The sequence below is a fragment of the Schistocerca nitens genome, chromosome 8, assembly GCF_023898315.1.
Source record: "Schistocerca nitens isolate TAMUIC-IGC-003100 chromosome 8, iqSchNite1.1, whole genome shotgun sequence".
NCBI classification, from domain to species: Eukaryota; Metazoa; Arthropoda; class Insecta; order Orthoptera; family Acrididae; genus Schistocerca; species Schistocerca nitens.
In genome coordinates, this window is record NC_064621.1 from 396,943,049 (window position 1) to 396,957,924 (window position 14,876).

The window sequence follows — 14,876 nt, forward strand, 5'->3', positions numbered from 1 at the left end:
TAAAAGGCTAAAACCGGTCAGAAGTTAACATTGGCTGTGATTAAGACTGTTTTCAAATAATTTTATGAAAATAAAGATCACTGTTCTCTGGCAATGTTACATAGAATATGTTTACTGTTTTCTTCTAAATATTATTTCTGTGCATAATTTCATAATACCTTATTTACTATACATCACAGCATGATTTCCACAATTGTTCCTGTCTTTCCAGCATATTTTCTGTGTTATTTTGTTGCCCCCACCTACCCCGTACATCATGTCATCTGCTAGCGTATGAGTGCCTGTCATTGTGGTGTGGATACAGTTTTCTTGTGTATTAGGTTGTCACATAATTTGTTATGAACTCACGTTCATTGGGTGGATTGCAACTACTTTTCGACACACAGAAACATAACTTTCTCACCTTGTTAGTGATACAAAATATTACGCCATTTTGCTGTTTGTATGTGTTGTGAGATATGTATCACATAATTAGGGGAAGGTTATGAAAATTGTAGTGGGATTCTGATGACTTCTGTTCCTTGTGTGTGTGTGTGTGTGTGTGTGTGTGTGTGTTTGTTAGACCAGTAAAGCGTGTTTTGCTGCAAAGTGTTATGTTTTCGTTTATTATGGTTTTTTTTCTTCCACTATAGCCCTTTTGTATGTAATAATTTTCTTCTATTGTTAGTTTTCGGGATAAACTGTTGCTGTGTTTCAGGAGATGTAGATCACTTTTGATATTTGTGGGGCTGTGATTTTTGTTCATTCTGTGAAAATGTAATGTGTACGTTCACTCGTTAGGGCTGTCATATGTTCTGTATACCTTGTTCGGAAATTTCTGCTTGTTTGTCGGAGATATTGGGCCTGACAGGACTTACATATGAGTTCGTATATTCCAACATTGCTGAATCTGTCACAGGTTCTTTTGTCTGGTGTTAGCCTTTGTTGAACATGTTGTTTGTTTTGAATGTTATTGGGATCCGTTGTGTTTTCAGTATGTTTCCAGTTCTATGTGCTATTTTATTGTTGTATTTTAGTGTGCACCATCTGTTTCTGTTTCCTGAGGTGATGTGGTGTGCTGTGTTGTCTTTGTGTTCTGCCTCAGGGTTTTCAGATCCTTTGGTTGTTCTCTTGAATGGGTGGCTGTTACTGTTATGTTTCATTTTTACCTCGTTGTTGAACTTGTTTGTGGTTTCTGTTTTTTTAGTCATTTCCAATAGTAATTTCTTTGATTACATTTAATCCCTCTGTGTAGATTTCTTGTTTAAGAGGTATTCTGTTTAACCTGTGAGCATGTTTGTGAAGCTGGCATATTTATGCACCGTTGGAGCTATGGGTAACAGCGCTTGTGTACGTGAATTTTCTGTAGATGGAAAATTCATGTTGGTTGTTGTTTCTTGTAATTGTAAGATCCAGGAAATTTGGTTTCTTGTTTTTTCTTTTCCATTGTGAAGTGGATTTGTGAGTGTACTGTGTTGATGTGAATGTATAGCTCTTATATCCTGTTTTGTGTTTATCTCCGAGACAGATTATGTCATCCACATACTGGTACCAGTAAATTATTTTGTACCCTTCCTGTTTTACAATGATTTGGGGGGGGGGGGGGGCGGAGGGGGCAGGATGTGCAAAAAAGGGTTCTTTCCTAAAAGCTAACAAAATTTTCAGTCTTGTTATGTGCCTGTCACGACTTGACACCTGTACTATTTGGGGAGTTATCTCTACTCCTACCTTATTTGCATTGTGTCAGAACTTAGCATTACCACAATGATGATTTAAAAAAAAAAAGTTAGCAAATCTGAATCATTCTGTTGCTTCAGATTGTGAGGCTATGTTTTCAGGGTTGCCGTAAGTTCTAGAAATCAGGCAAATATCAGAGAATTTCAAACATATCAGGGAAATTTAACAAAAAAGACTGGAAAAATCTTGTTTTTGTCTCAGTAGATGAAATGGTTTGCTCACTGAGATGTCATGCATTGTCACTGTCTGGGCACAGCTGAGTACATGCGCTGCTTCATATACCCTCATTCTTAGTGCTTCTCCCCTTCCTACCACTCCCCTCAATTCACAGTCAGTGCTGCCACCACTTCTTGCCATTAGCCTGGCAGCTGCCGGTGTGTGTGTGTGTGTGTGTGTGTGTGTGTGTGTGTGTGTGTGTGTGTGTGTGTGAGAGAGAGAGAGAGAGAGAGAGAGAGAGAGAGAGAGAGAGAGAGAGAGAGAGTGATTTATACAGTGAGTTGCTACCTATGCTCATTAGTATTGATTCTCAGAGTATTTGCACAAGTTATCTGTTGCATGGGTTGATCACTGTGGTCTCATTTCATCAACATGGTGTCTGTGACACACAAATAGCTGGCTACAAGTGGACTTCCACAATGGGCCAAAAGAGCGGGCCATTTCTGCAAGTATCTCTAACGGATTGGGCCTGCTACATGCGTGTGCGCGCACATGGTATCAGAATCGTATGCTATGTTACCACAATCAGGCATAAGAGTTGTGACTTGGAAGGAACACAGAAATAATTTTACACAGACCATGATTCTGTTTTGTTGTATATAAATCCGTTATTTTCGGTTTCAGACCTTGATTATATTTTGTCATATAAAAATTCATTTGCCATCATTGAACCTCCAATGGCATGTTTAAAAATGATTTGCTTCCATTTACAAGTGTCATACTGTGCATATTTTACAAGAGCTATTTACATATTTTTAAAGTAACTGTATCTACCAATATTCTTCATCTGAAAAATTATAATGTTCTTATGAATCGGAACTGCTGTCATTCATGTTGATTCTGACTTGCTTGATATGAGGGACATTTTCAGATAGTTCATCTTTCTCTCAGTACTTTTCTTCAATTTTCCTGGCATGTTTAATACACTTTTTCCATAGTTCTGGAGTTATTGCACTTATATGGAATATGTGTACCCCACTGTCTGCATGTAGTGTCACTCATATGAAAGTGATAGAAAGTTTTCCAAATGATGGCAAATCGTGTAACTTGGGTACCAACTCAGTATTCACCTTGTGGGATGTGGAGAACAGACTAAAAACCACATCCAGGCTGGCCGGCATGCTGACCTTCGATATTAATCCACTCAGTGGATTTGATCCAGTGCTGGTGCACCTGCCTGTCCTGAAAGTAGCACGTAAACATGCATGTCTATCTGGGTGGGTTGAAAACTCACAGGGACAAGAAGCAAAAAGTCAGAAGATAAACCAAATTTGACTGCTCCAGTGGATCCAGCCCCCATCCTCCCAGAGGTCGAGCCTAGGAATACCAATGAAGAGTAACAAATTCAGATGGAACACAACTCTGCAGCAAAGTTATTCATACTTCCGTTTCTCCTTTGCCGCTTTCGCATATTCTTGTCTGACAGTTCCTTCAATGGAACCGTAATGGCTACCATTGCCACCTGGCCCAACTCCATCAGTTAAAGGTTACTTACTTGATAGTTTCTTTGCAGCTATGGTTATTTACTTTATAGATGGCATGGCATGGTACTCAGAAACTACAAACCGTACTGTAATGGTGAGAGGGCCTCAGAAGTCCGCATGCTCATATTCTCTGATACCTTGGAAACCGCAGCTGTTCATGTCTCTTATCAGTTAGGGTAACAATATGTAATATCATATCTACCTGCCCCCAGAGAGATATATACTATATCAAGAGCTTATGAAGCTAGTGGAACAGCTGCTTCCACCTTCCTCCTAATGAGGGAGGGGGCCAATGCCCACAATCCTCTGTAGCACACTGAAAAAACATCTGGCAGGGATTAAGCAGTAGAACAGCTACTTTCGGAACTTGAAGTATGCATTCTTAACACTAAGAGGTCTGTCTAAAAAGTATCCGACCTTTGATTTTCCCGCACAAAATAGAGACGATAGTGCGGCGCCACTGTACATCGTAAAGGAAGAGACCTTTATGTGTATACATGAATTTTGTCCCCTCCTTCCAGCGCATCAGCTGCTGCCTGTCGGTTGCTGAGTGAGGTGCTACGCAACATGTTCATGAGATTACCAATTCTTTCAAGATCACTGAACGTGTTGAGAAAAGCTGCTGCATCAAATTTTGTCAAAAGCTTGGTGATACTCAAAGCAAAACAATTCTTAAGATTCAGCATGTGTTTGGAGAAGATGCGATAGGTGTAACACAAATTAAGGAGTGGTTCAACAGATTCAAAAATGGCCACATGTCAGCAAAGAGTGACCAGCGTTCTGACAGGCCCCAAACTGCTCGGAGTGCAGCTGTTGTTGAGAGGGTGCAAAATTTGGCAATGGCAGATTGTCGTTTGACAATGCAGAAGATTGCTCAAGAGTGCGTAAAGAGTCTGCACATGCAATTTTGCGTGATGATTCGAACATGCACCAAGTGGCTGCGAAATTTGTGCCCGAGTTGTTGTCGCCGTAACAAAAAGACCTCCGTTTTGACACTTCACAGGACCTTCTGGACACCATCAACACTGATCCTGGGTTTCTGAACACTGTGATAACTGGAGCTGAATCATGGGTGTACGGGTACGATCCAGAAACAAAAAGACAGTCGTCGCAATGGAAGCATCCCAAGTCTCCAAGGCCGAAGAAAGTGCGGCAGGTGCGAAGCAAAATCAAGATGACGCTGACTGCCTTCTTTGATGTCCGTGGAATTGTGCACCACGAATACACACCGGAAGGACAAACAGTGGAAAAGGAATACTATCAAGATATTCTCTGGCGACTCCATGATGCAGTTCGGCGCAAAAGACCAGACAAGTGGACGGCGAAAAACTGGCAACTGCATCCTGACAATGCCCCTGCACGTTCATCCCACTTGATCCAAAATTTCTTGGTCAAACATGGGATTACAGCCGTTTGCCAACCTCCCTACTCTCCAGACGTGGCACCTTGCGACTTCTGGTTGTTTCCAAAATTGAAGACACCACTGAAAGGATCCCGTTTCAAGATTAGAGAAGAGATAATGTGGAACACGCCGACTGAGCTGAACACCTTTCCAAAAGACGACTTCCAAAGGTGTTTCCAGTGGTAGAAGGATTGGTGGGCTAAGTGCGTGCAAGCACAAGGGGCCTAGTTTGAAGGGGATTAGGGTCCCAACCCCCATCAGGTATTGGAAATATTTTTTATGGCCAAAGGTTGGATACTTTTTAGACAGGCCTCATACAGCTGCGACACATTTCAGTATGGGCCATGGAACATACTCAGCCGTGTACCCTACAGTCTACAGCCCAAGCATCTTGCCCTTGATCCGGTGGTTCATTCATGGCGACCTCTACAACAGTGACCACTTTCCTGTTAGTCTCTCTTTCTCAAACTGCTGACCAATGGAACATTTGTCACTGTCATTGCTAAACAAAAAATTGAAACCAGTAAAGAGAATGATATCAAAGGAGTGGTACAAGGCACTACTGACGTGATTTTACACATTGTGGAAGCAACAATACCCTATTCTCGGGCCCTTCCAGCTGGTAACCTATGGCGTAGTGGTCTGAAGAAATAGCTGCAGCTATTGGAGGGTTTCAAACGACTCAACAACAATGTAGACACCATTCTTCTGCTGGCATTTAATAGCTTTCAAGAGACTTCAAACAAAGGCATGGTTTTTTTATAAAAAGGAGCAAGCACATGTGTTGCGAACAGTATGTATCAGTTTCAACATCTGTACTGATTCTTTAGTCATTGCTGAATGTTTCACGGCCCACTTTGCCAAAGTGTCCGCATGCAATAACTGCGATTCTAATTTCCTGACCTGGAAATGCCTGGCGGAGTAAAAATACTTACCCTTCTGTGCACAAGACATTGTGTCATACAGTGTTCCATTTAGTGAATGAGAATTTCACAGCACCTAGGCAGACGGGCGCAACACAGCCACTGGATCTTATAAAATCTGTAATAAAATGCTTAATTGCTGTAGCAACAACAGCATAAAATACATTCTTGGGTTTTTCGGTTGGAGTTGGAGGGGATGGCGGAATTCCTTCCCAGCCCCCAAGTGGCAGAAAAGTGTTGTTGTTCCTATCCTTGACCAGGAAAAGATCCGCAGATTTTGACTAATTTTTGAATAATCTCTCTAACTAATGGGCTGTGTCCATTTTTAAGAAGAATGGTCAACAAACGACTATTGGTGCCTGGAAGCCAGAAGACATTTATCACAATTTCAAAGTGGCTTTTGAGTGTTACAGTCCATCACAGACCAACTGATTCATCTGGAATCTGCAGTGTGCAATGCTTTCGCAGAATCACTGTGGACAAGATCCATTGATTACTGGGTATTAGTGTGTGCACTGCCCGCACCATAATGCATCAACACTTGAACTATCGAAAAATCTGTGAGCAGTGGGTTCCCCACCAGTTGACCGCCGAACAGCACACTACTTGAATGGTGCTGTCTTTGAATCATCTGCAACATTATCATGAGGAGGAATACGGCTTTCTGTCGCATATTGTCACATGTGACGAAACATGGTGTCAGCATTATGAACCAGAAAGAAAGCATCAGAGAAAGCAGTGGAAACATGCAACTTCACCACCTCCAAAGAAATTAAAGGCTGTGCACACCAGTTCTGGTAAGGTCACGACGTCATTCTTTTTTGGACACAAGGGTCCATTGCTTGTCGAGTTCCTGAAGGGGAACGACCATCAATGTCCAGCATTATCAAGCCACTTTACATAAGCTTAGACGAGCCATCAAGTCGAAACGCTGAGACATGTTGTCCAGTGGCATTATTCTCCTGCATGATAATGCCCGCCCACACATGGTCAATGCGGTGAAGATGACATTGCAGCAGTTTCGAACAAGCTATTCATGGACATCAATTTGCAACGGATGATGAAATGTGTAACAGGGTCCAGGCCCGGATCCGACAGCAGCCTACGTAGCTTCTTAAAGGATGGAATCGACCAGCCAGTTTCACAGTGGGATAAATGTGCTAACAGTTTTGGTGACTATTTTTGAGTATGAGTACTGTGTATAACTAAGTTTTTGAGTTAATAAAATCATTACCATCACTTTATGCTAGTGACCTGGTGTCATTTGAATGCCCCTTATACTGCCATAGTGGCCATCTGTCGGATTTATTTAGTATTTAACTCAAATAGACCTGCTTCGCCTGGTCTATATTTTCAAATGTTTTCTGAGATCATCCAATAACTTAATAACATAGTAAAAATGAACATTAAGAAAAATATAAAAATATTATTTCACTCTCAAAATTACTATCAAATGTCAAAAAATATGTTTAAGTACTCTTAAATCCACGTAAGTATTCAACAGTACCAAAATTTGAAATAAAGTACTCTGTCCCTCATTTATTCATTTCTTTACAGACCACTGATAACATTCCAAATCATTAATAAATATGTGAGAACACTAAATAAAACTCTGAAATTTTCTAGAACATTCCTGGTATTTGTCTGCTGAATTTCTTGGCATCACAAAACTGGCACACACGATCCCTGCTTTCCGAGTGAATTTCACACAGTCTAACCTGTCCCTGCCTCCTTCCCCCTGTGGGCCTGGGGATTAGAATAGGCTTGAGGTATTTCTGTCTGTTGTAAGAGGCGACTAAAAGGAGTCTCACACCTTTCAGCCATTATGTGATGGTCCCCTGTAGGGTTTGACCTCCATTTTTCAAAAATTTCCCAAAGAGCAAACCTATTGGGGAAGGGCGCCTTACATGGTGCATCACTCATTGAGATCCTTAGCCCACTTTCTTGTCATGGCATTGCAGTCCCACTCACCCTCCATCTCTTGGGTGAGGACACCTTCCTGGATTCATCATCCTCCACCCACAATGCAGTGTTGTTTTCTGCGCCAATGATGACCATGAAATTCTTTACATCTCATATCCAGCATGGTAGCCAGACCGTTGTGGTGGGACCGCCAAGTACCCTGTTGGTTGTAGCCCCCTGGCTGCACAGGGATCGCTCTGCTGATGCCTGTGCACTTAACTCCCCACGTATGCCAAGGAGTAGATGCCCATCACCCTGGGGCATCGGGACTCCTGGCAATGGCCATCCTGCCAAGTGGCCTTTGCTGCGACAAGGTGGTGCCGGTGGGGAGGACCCCTGTTCAGAATGGGTGGCATCAGGGCAGGTGAAGCCCAGTGAAGCGTACCATGTCATCAGTTGTTGGTGATCAAGTGCCAGCAGTCTCTAATCGTTCCAAGTCTCAGTACAATGCAAGAAAGTATGATCCTAAATCATTCCCCTCCCTAGCCATACCTTGGGAGGAACACCAGGCTAAGGATGGCAGTGAACCTTATTCACTTCGGTACCTCGTATGTACGAGAGCTGATGGGGATTCCTTTGTCTCGATGAAGCCTTAGTTTTTTGTAGAACATTTAGAGGACAAGTCTGGGGAGTTGGAAGGCTTGTCCAAAATGCGCTCAGGATCAGTCTTGATAAAAACAGCATCCTCTGCCCAGTCACAGGCATTACTTCCTTGTGACAAACTGAGGAATGTTTCCATTACAGTCACATCTTATAAGAGCTTAAATATGGTCTAGGGTATTATATTCCACAGGGATTTTCTTTTGAAGTCTGACAATGAGCTGTGCGCTGACTTATAGCTATGAGGAATTCATTTCATCCAGCGCGTCCATCTGGGTTTGAGGGTTAATCAGGTTGCCACCGTTGCCTTCATCTTGGCTTTCGAGGGTGATACACTACCTGAGAAGGTCAAGGTGATGGTCTACTGCTGTGATGTCAAGCCCTATATCCCTCCCCAATGCGGTGCGTTAAGTGCTGGAAGTTCGGTCATATGTCTTTCCGCTGTACTTCCAGTATCACATGTCGAGATTGTGGACATCCATCCCATCCCAGTACTCCATGTGCCCCGTCTCCCATCTGTGTCAAGTGTGAAGAGCATCGTTCCCCTTGCTCACCAGACTACAGGATTTTACAGCGAGAAAGGAGAATCATGGAATACAAGGCCCTGGACTGACTGACCTACGCTGAGGCCAAGAGGAAAGTTAAGTGCCTACATCCTGTGGATATGACCTGCTCTTATGTTGCCGCTACGAGAACAGTTGTAGCCCAATCAGTTTCGCGAGCTCCAGTCGGCTCTTAGAGCCGGAAGACTACACCTGCCCCCTTGATGATGGGGGGGGGGGGGGGCACTTCCCTTCCTGTTGCTACCGCACCACCTACCTCTGAGCACTGTCCCCCCCAACCATCGGGGACACCAGTCCCCACTTCTCAGCTGGAGAAGTGTAAGTCTTCTTCGGCTCCTCTCGCTAGGAAGGGGTCCTTCGGGTCACTCCCTTCCCAGGTTTCTGTTAGTGGGAATGATGACACCCGCCACTGGCTGAAGTGCCCAAAAGCAGCTGGTCATAGGGCTTCACAAGCAACCTCAGTCCCGGAGACTGAATCAGCCTCGCAGCCAGAGAAACCCAAGGATCAGGGAGAGAAATCCAGAAAGATCATCCCCAAGACCAAGGGAATTGCGGTGGCACCCACATCACCGCTGCCTACAAGCTCTTCATCTGAGGATGAGGTGAAGATTTTGGCATCCGCTGAGGACCGAGATCTCACCAGACCCTCAGACACAATGGATATGGCCTGTTTAGGAAATAAGTCAGTGGCAGCAGGTGACCCTGAGGCGTAGACTATCTCATTGAGTGTTTCGTGCCTTCCCGCCTCACGATCACATTATCCTCCAGTGGAATTGCAGCATTTTTTTCCACAACCGGCTGAGCTACAGCAACTGTTAAGGTTTACACTTGCTTTCTGCATTGCCCTCCAGGAAACATGGTTCCCGGGAGTGTGGACCCCTGCCCTTCATGGCTACAGGGGATATTACAAGAACTGTAGTGAATATAATGGAGTGTCAGGTGGAGTTTGCGTTTATGTCCTGAACTCGGTATGTAGTGAACCTGTGCCCCTTCAAACTTGTCTTGAAGCTGTGGTGGTCAGGATATGGGCGATGCAGGAAATAACTGTCTGCAACGTAATCGTATATCTCCTTCCAGATGTTGCGGTACCCCTGAATGAATAGGCTGCTCCGATTGATCAACTCCCTAAACCTTTCCTAGTTCTGGGAGATTTTAACGCCCCCTTGTGGGGTAGCACCGTGCTTACTGGCTGCAGCAGAGATGTCGAAAATTTACTGTCCCAAGTTGACCTCTGCCTCTTAAATACTGGGGCCGCCACACATTTCAGTGTGGCTCATCTTAGTTACTTGGCCATTGATTTATCAATTTGCAGCCCAGGACTCCTCCCGCCTATTCACTGGAGAGCACATGACGACCTGTGTGGTAGTGATCGCTTCCCGATCTACCTGTCAATCCCGTGGCATCATGCCCACAGACGCCTACTCAGATGGGCTTTAAACAAGGCAGACTGGGTAGCCTTCACCTCTGCTGTCACCATTGAATCTTCTCCATGTGGTACCATTGGTGTTGTGATTGGGCAGGTCACGATAATTTCTGTGGCGGAAAATGCAAACCTTCGTTCTCCGGGGTGCCCCCGGCAAAAGACAGTCCCTTGGTGGTTGCCGGAAGTTGCTGAGGCAATTAAATAGCATCAGTGAGCTCTACAGCGACATAAGTGACACTCTTCCCAAGAGCAACTAATAGCCTTTAAGTGGGCTCTGTGTCTGTTTTTGCCTGATTATAAAACGACGGAAACAGGAGTGTTGGGAGAGGTACAGGTCGACAATTGGATGCCATACATCACCTTCCCAAGTCTGGACAAAGATCAGACGTCTTTTTGGGTACCAGACCCCAGCAGGTGTTCCTGACGTTAACATCAATGGCGTGCTCTGTACCGACACACACAATTGCCGAGCACTTTGCTGAGCACTACGCTGGAGCCTCTGCGTCAGAGAACCTACCCCCCAGCCTTTTGCACCCTCAGACGGCGGAGGGAAAGGAAAGTCCTTTCGTTCACAACACGCCACAGTGAACCCTTTAACACCCCATTTACAGAGTGGGAGCTCCTCAGTGCCCTTGCACATTGCCCCAACACAGCTCCTGGGCCGGATCAGATCCACTGTCAGATGATTAAACGTCTTTCATCTGACTACAAGCGATATCTCTTCATTATCTTCAACCATATCTCGTGTGATGGCGTCTTTCCATTGCAGTGGTGGGAGAGCACCACCATTCCGGTGCTAAAACCCTGTAAAAATCTGCTTGACGTGGATAGCTATTGGTCCATCAGCCTCACCAACGTTCTCTGTAAGCTGCTGGAACGTATGGTGTGTCGGTGGTTGGGTTGGACCCTGGAGTCACATGGCCTACCGGCACCATGTCAGAGCAGCTTCTGGCAGGGTCACTCTACCACTGATAATCTTGTGCCCCAAGAGTCTGCCATCCGAACAGCCATTTCCAGATGCCAATATCTGGTTGCTGTCTTTTTTTGACTTACGTAAAGCAGACATCATATCCTTAAAAACTGTTGACCAGTGCTATCCTCACCATCCTTTGGTAGCGTACATCCAGGAGTCCATCTTTGGCCTGGAACGGTCCAGTCATTGAATGGTGTTTGTGTGGACCCCAGGACATGTCGGAATCCCGGGCAATGAACTTGCTGACAGGCTGGCCAAACAGGCTAAGCGGAAACCGCTCCTGGAGATGGTCATCTCTGAAACTGACCTGCTTTCTGTCTTACGCTGCAAGGTTTTTCGGCTTTGGGAGAGGGAGTGGCATAACAGTATGCACAACAAACTGTGTGTCATTAAGGAGACTGCGAATGTGTGGAAGTCTTCCCTGAAGTCTTCCCTGAAGTCTTCTTGCAGGGAATCAGTTGTCCTTTGTCGACTCCGCATTGGCCGTACGTGGCTCACACATGGTTACCTCCTCCATCCGAGAACCCACCTCAGTGCCACTTTGGCTCCCAAATCAGTTGTCCACCTCTTGCTGGACTGCCCACTTTTAGCCACTCTGCGGCAGACTTTTAACTTTCCCTGCACCCTGCCTTTGGTGTTGGGCAACAATGCCTCAACAGCAGCTTTAGTTTTACATTTTATTCGTGAGGGTGGGTTCTATCATTTGATCTGAGTTTTAGTGCATGTCCTTTGTCTCTCTGTGTCTTCCACCCTAGAGCTTTTAGTGTGGAGGTTTTAATGTGTTGCAGAGTGGCTGACTTCTCCTTTTTTATTCTCATGGTCAGCCAGCCATGGTAATCTTTCTTGTTTTTAATCTCCTCTCCCTGTTTCTTGCGTGTCTCTGTGGTTTTGTTGCCCTGTTTTGTCCATTGTAGTGTTTGTTGTCCTTCTGTCGTTCTTCTGGTTCTTCCTTTCCTCATACATCTACTTTGTTTTCTTTTTTCCCTTGGGTAATTGTTCTACTGGGAACAAGGGACCGATGACCTCACAGTTTGGTCCCCCCCCCTCCCCCCCCCCCTGCCCTCTTAAACAAACCAACCAACCAACCCACCCTACCTCTCTCCAATGCTCACCCCAGCACACCCACATCCGGCACTCCCACCCCACCCCACCCACCCCACCATACTCACTATGGGCCAGGAGGGAACTGGCAGTTGACTGAGCACAATAGAGGGAAGCAGGTGTGTGTGTGTGTGTGTGTGTGTGTGTGTGTGTGTGTGTGTGCTTGAAAGGGCATTTCATTCAGAAAGCTAGCAAAGCAAAGCTCTGTACCTTTCGTCTGTGCATCTGTCAACAACACAGCGCTCTTTGCTCCTCATCTGTTTCATTTCGTCACTGTTCTGTTTCCTCCTCCCGTTCTAAAATTGGCGAGATCTCCTCCCCTTTTATGTTAGGGCACCCTCTTAAATATGAATATTACGTAGCGCGCGCGTGACCGACACCCCCCCCCCCCCCCCCTCCGCGCGCGCGCCCACACACACACACACACACACACACACACACACACACACACACACACACATATATATATATATATATATATATATATATATATATATATTTTCAAATGTTCAGTGAAATAACGTAAAAGAAGAGAGGCTCTTGTTCCTCTGAAATATGTGAATAAAAGGCACCTGCCGAGACAGATCATCTGGGGGCCAGGAAAGTTCTTGAAGATCCTTATTGATAAGTATTCCAATTTACATGTAGAAAACCCCAGAATTGGAGTTGTGGCCATAGAACACTTGGCATTGCATACTTCCTTGTCTCAGTGCATATAATGAGATTTATCCAGAATGAGATTTTCACTCTGCAGCGGAGTGTGCACTGATATGAAACTCCTCGAAGATTAAAACTGTGTGCTGGACCGTGACTTGAACTCGGGAACTTTGCCTTTCGCGGGCAAGTGCTCTACCATCTGAGTTACCCAAGCACGACTCACTCCCCGTCCTCACAGCCTTACTTCTGCCAGTACCTCGTCTCCTACCTTCCAAACTGAACAGAAGCTCTCCTGCGAACCTTGCAGAACTAGCACTCCTGAAAGAAAGGATATTGTGGAGACATGGCTTAGCCACAGCCTAGGGGATGTTTCCAGAATGAGATTTTCACTCTGCAGCGGAGTGTGCGCTGATATGTTTGCAGGAGAGTTTCTGTTAAGTTTGGAAGGTAAGAGACAAGGTACTGGCAGAAGTAAGGCTGTGAGGATGGGGTGTGAGTTGTGCTTGGGTAGCTCAGTTGGTAGAGCACTTGCCCGCGAAAGACATAGTTCCCGAGTTCGAGTCTCGGTCCGGCATACAATTTTAATCTGCCAGGAAGTTTCAATGAGATTTATGTTTCCACTAGGCAGCACCTGTAGATATGCCACAAATTTCCTCTGTCTTTCTGCTCAGACTTTTCTGACGTGAGGTATGGTGATTTCTGATTATTAACATTCACTCTGCATTACTTCACTACAATTCCTAGCATAGACTTTGACATCTCAATCAAATCACTTATCTGTCCCTCATTGCCCCTCTATATACAGTGGCCCAAAAACATGCATACCCTCTTTAATTGCTCATATTTTTTAATTTAACTGGCAAAAGCATCTCATTTTCAGTGGAAGTGTAGGTTAAAGTTAACTGAAATCATTGTAGATGTTTGAAGTTGTCACCATTAACATACATAAACAGCTAATACCGTTGATCTGCTGTATGAACTATCGACTCCAATGTGTCTAGTTGGAAATCTTCTTAGTAATTTTTGTAACATTCTCAATTTTTGTGGTTTTTGTTGATAAAAAATGTCATTAATGCTCCCTGTAGGTAAAAGTCTGGAGGTGTTGAGTCTGCAGAGCATGGTGGATGCTCGACAGCACCACTTCGGCCTACACGTCGTGCTGGTAAATTTTCGTTGAGATATTCCTGACACAATTGTGGTAGTGAGACGGAGCACAACGTTTCTGAAAGTAAAACCTTTCATCCCCATACATCTCACAGATGGCTAGAAAATGGATGTCTCAAGCTTCTGTAGGTACAGTTCACTGGTAACTGTGCCATTGAAGTAGAACAGAACAATCAATCCCCCGATTAAGAAAACCTATACCACATATTCACTCCCTAAAGATTCACAGCTTTGTCCACATTGACATGTAGATTTGTGACAGCACAATATACATAATTATGGGAGTTTACTATACCACTGAGTTAAATTGCACCTCATAAGACCATACAATCATCTCTGCAAACACTTCATTGCTGCACACCATACAATTAAAGCACCCACATGAGTCCATTCTATAATCTGGCTCATCCTCATTCATTGTGTGTTAGAATCTTGGGTTAAAGTGCTTACAGTTCACAATCTTCAAAATGTGCTGATCATTTGAACAACGGACTCAGGTTTAATGGGGCACACAGCCTCACAGACTTTTGTGGCGAATGAGCAATTTGTTGAAATACAGCACTGGAGTTCGCTGCAATTGTTGCTGTTAACAAGTTGTCCAGATAGTTACCTGTGTACATCTGTAACACAGCCTTTGACTTAAATTTGTCTCAAATATACACAATTGTAACACATCAGTAGCTCTGTTTGAC

General features: G+C 44.5%; 1 protein-coding gene across 1 annotated transcript in view; it reads left to right on the forward strand.

Annotated features, from left to right (window-relative positions):
* The window catches only part of LOC126198678 (ragulator complex protein LAMTOR1), a 72,934-nt gene that overhangs the window by 10,241 nt on the left and 47,817 nt on the right, over positions 1–14,876 (forward strand). The window lies entirely within an intron of this gene.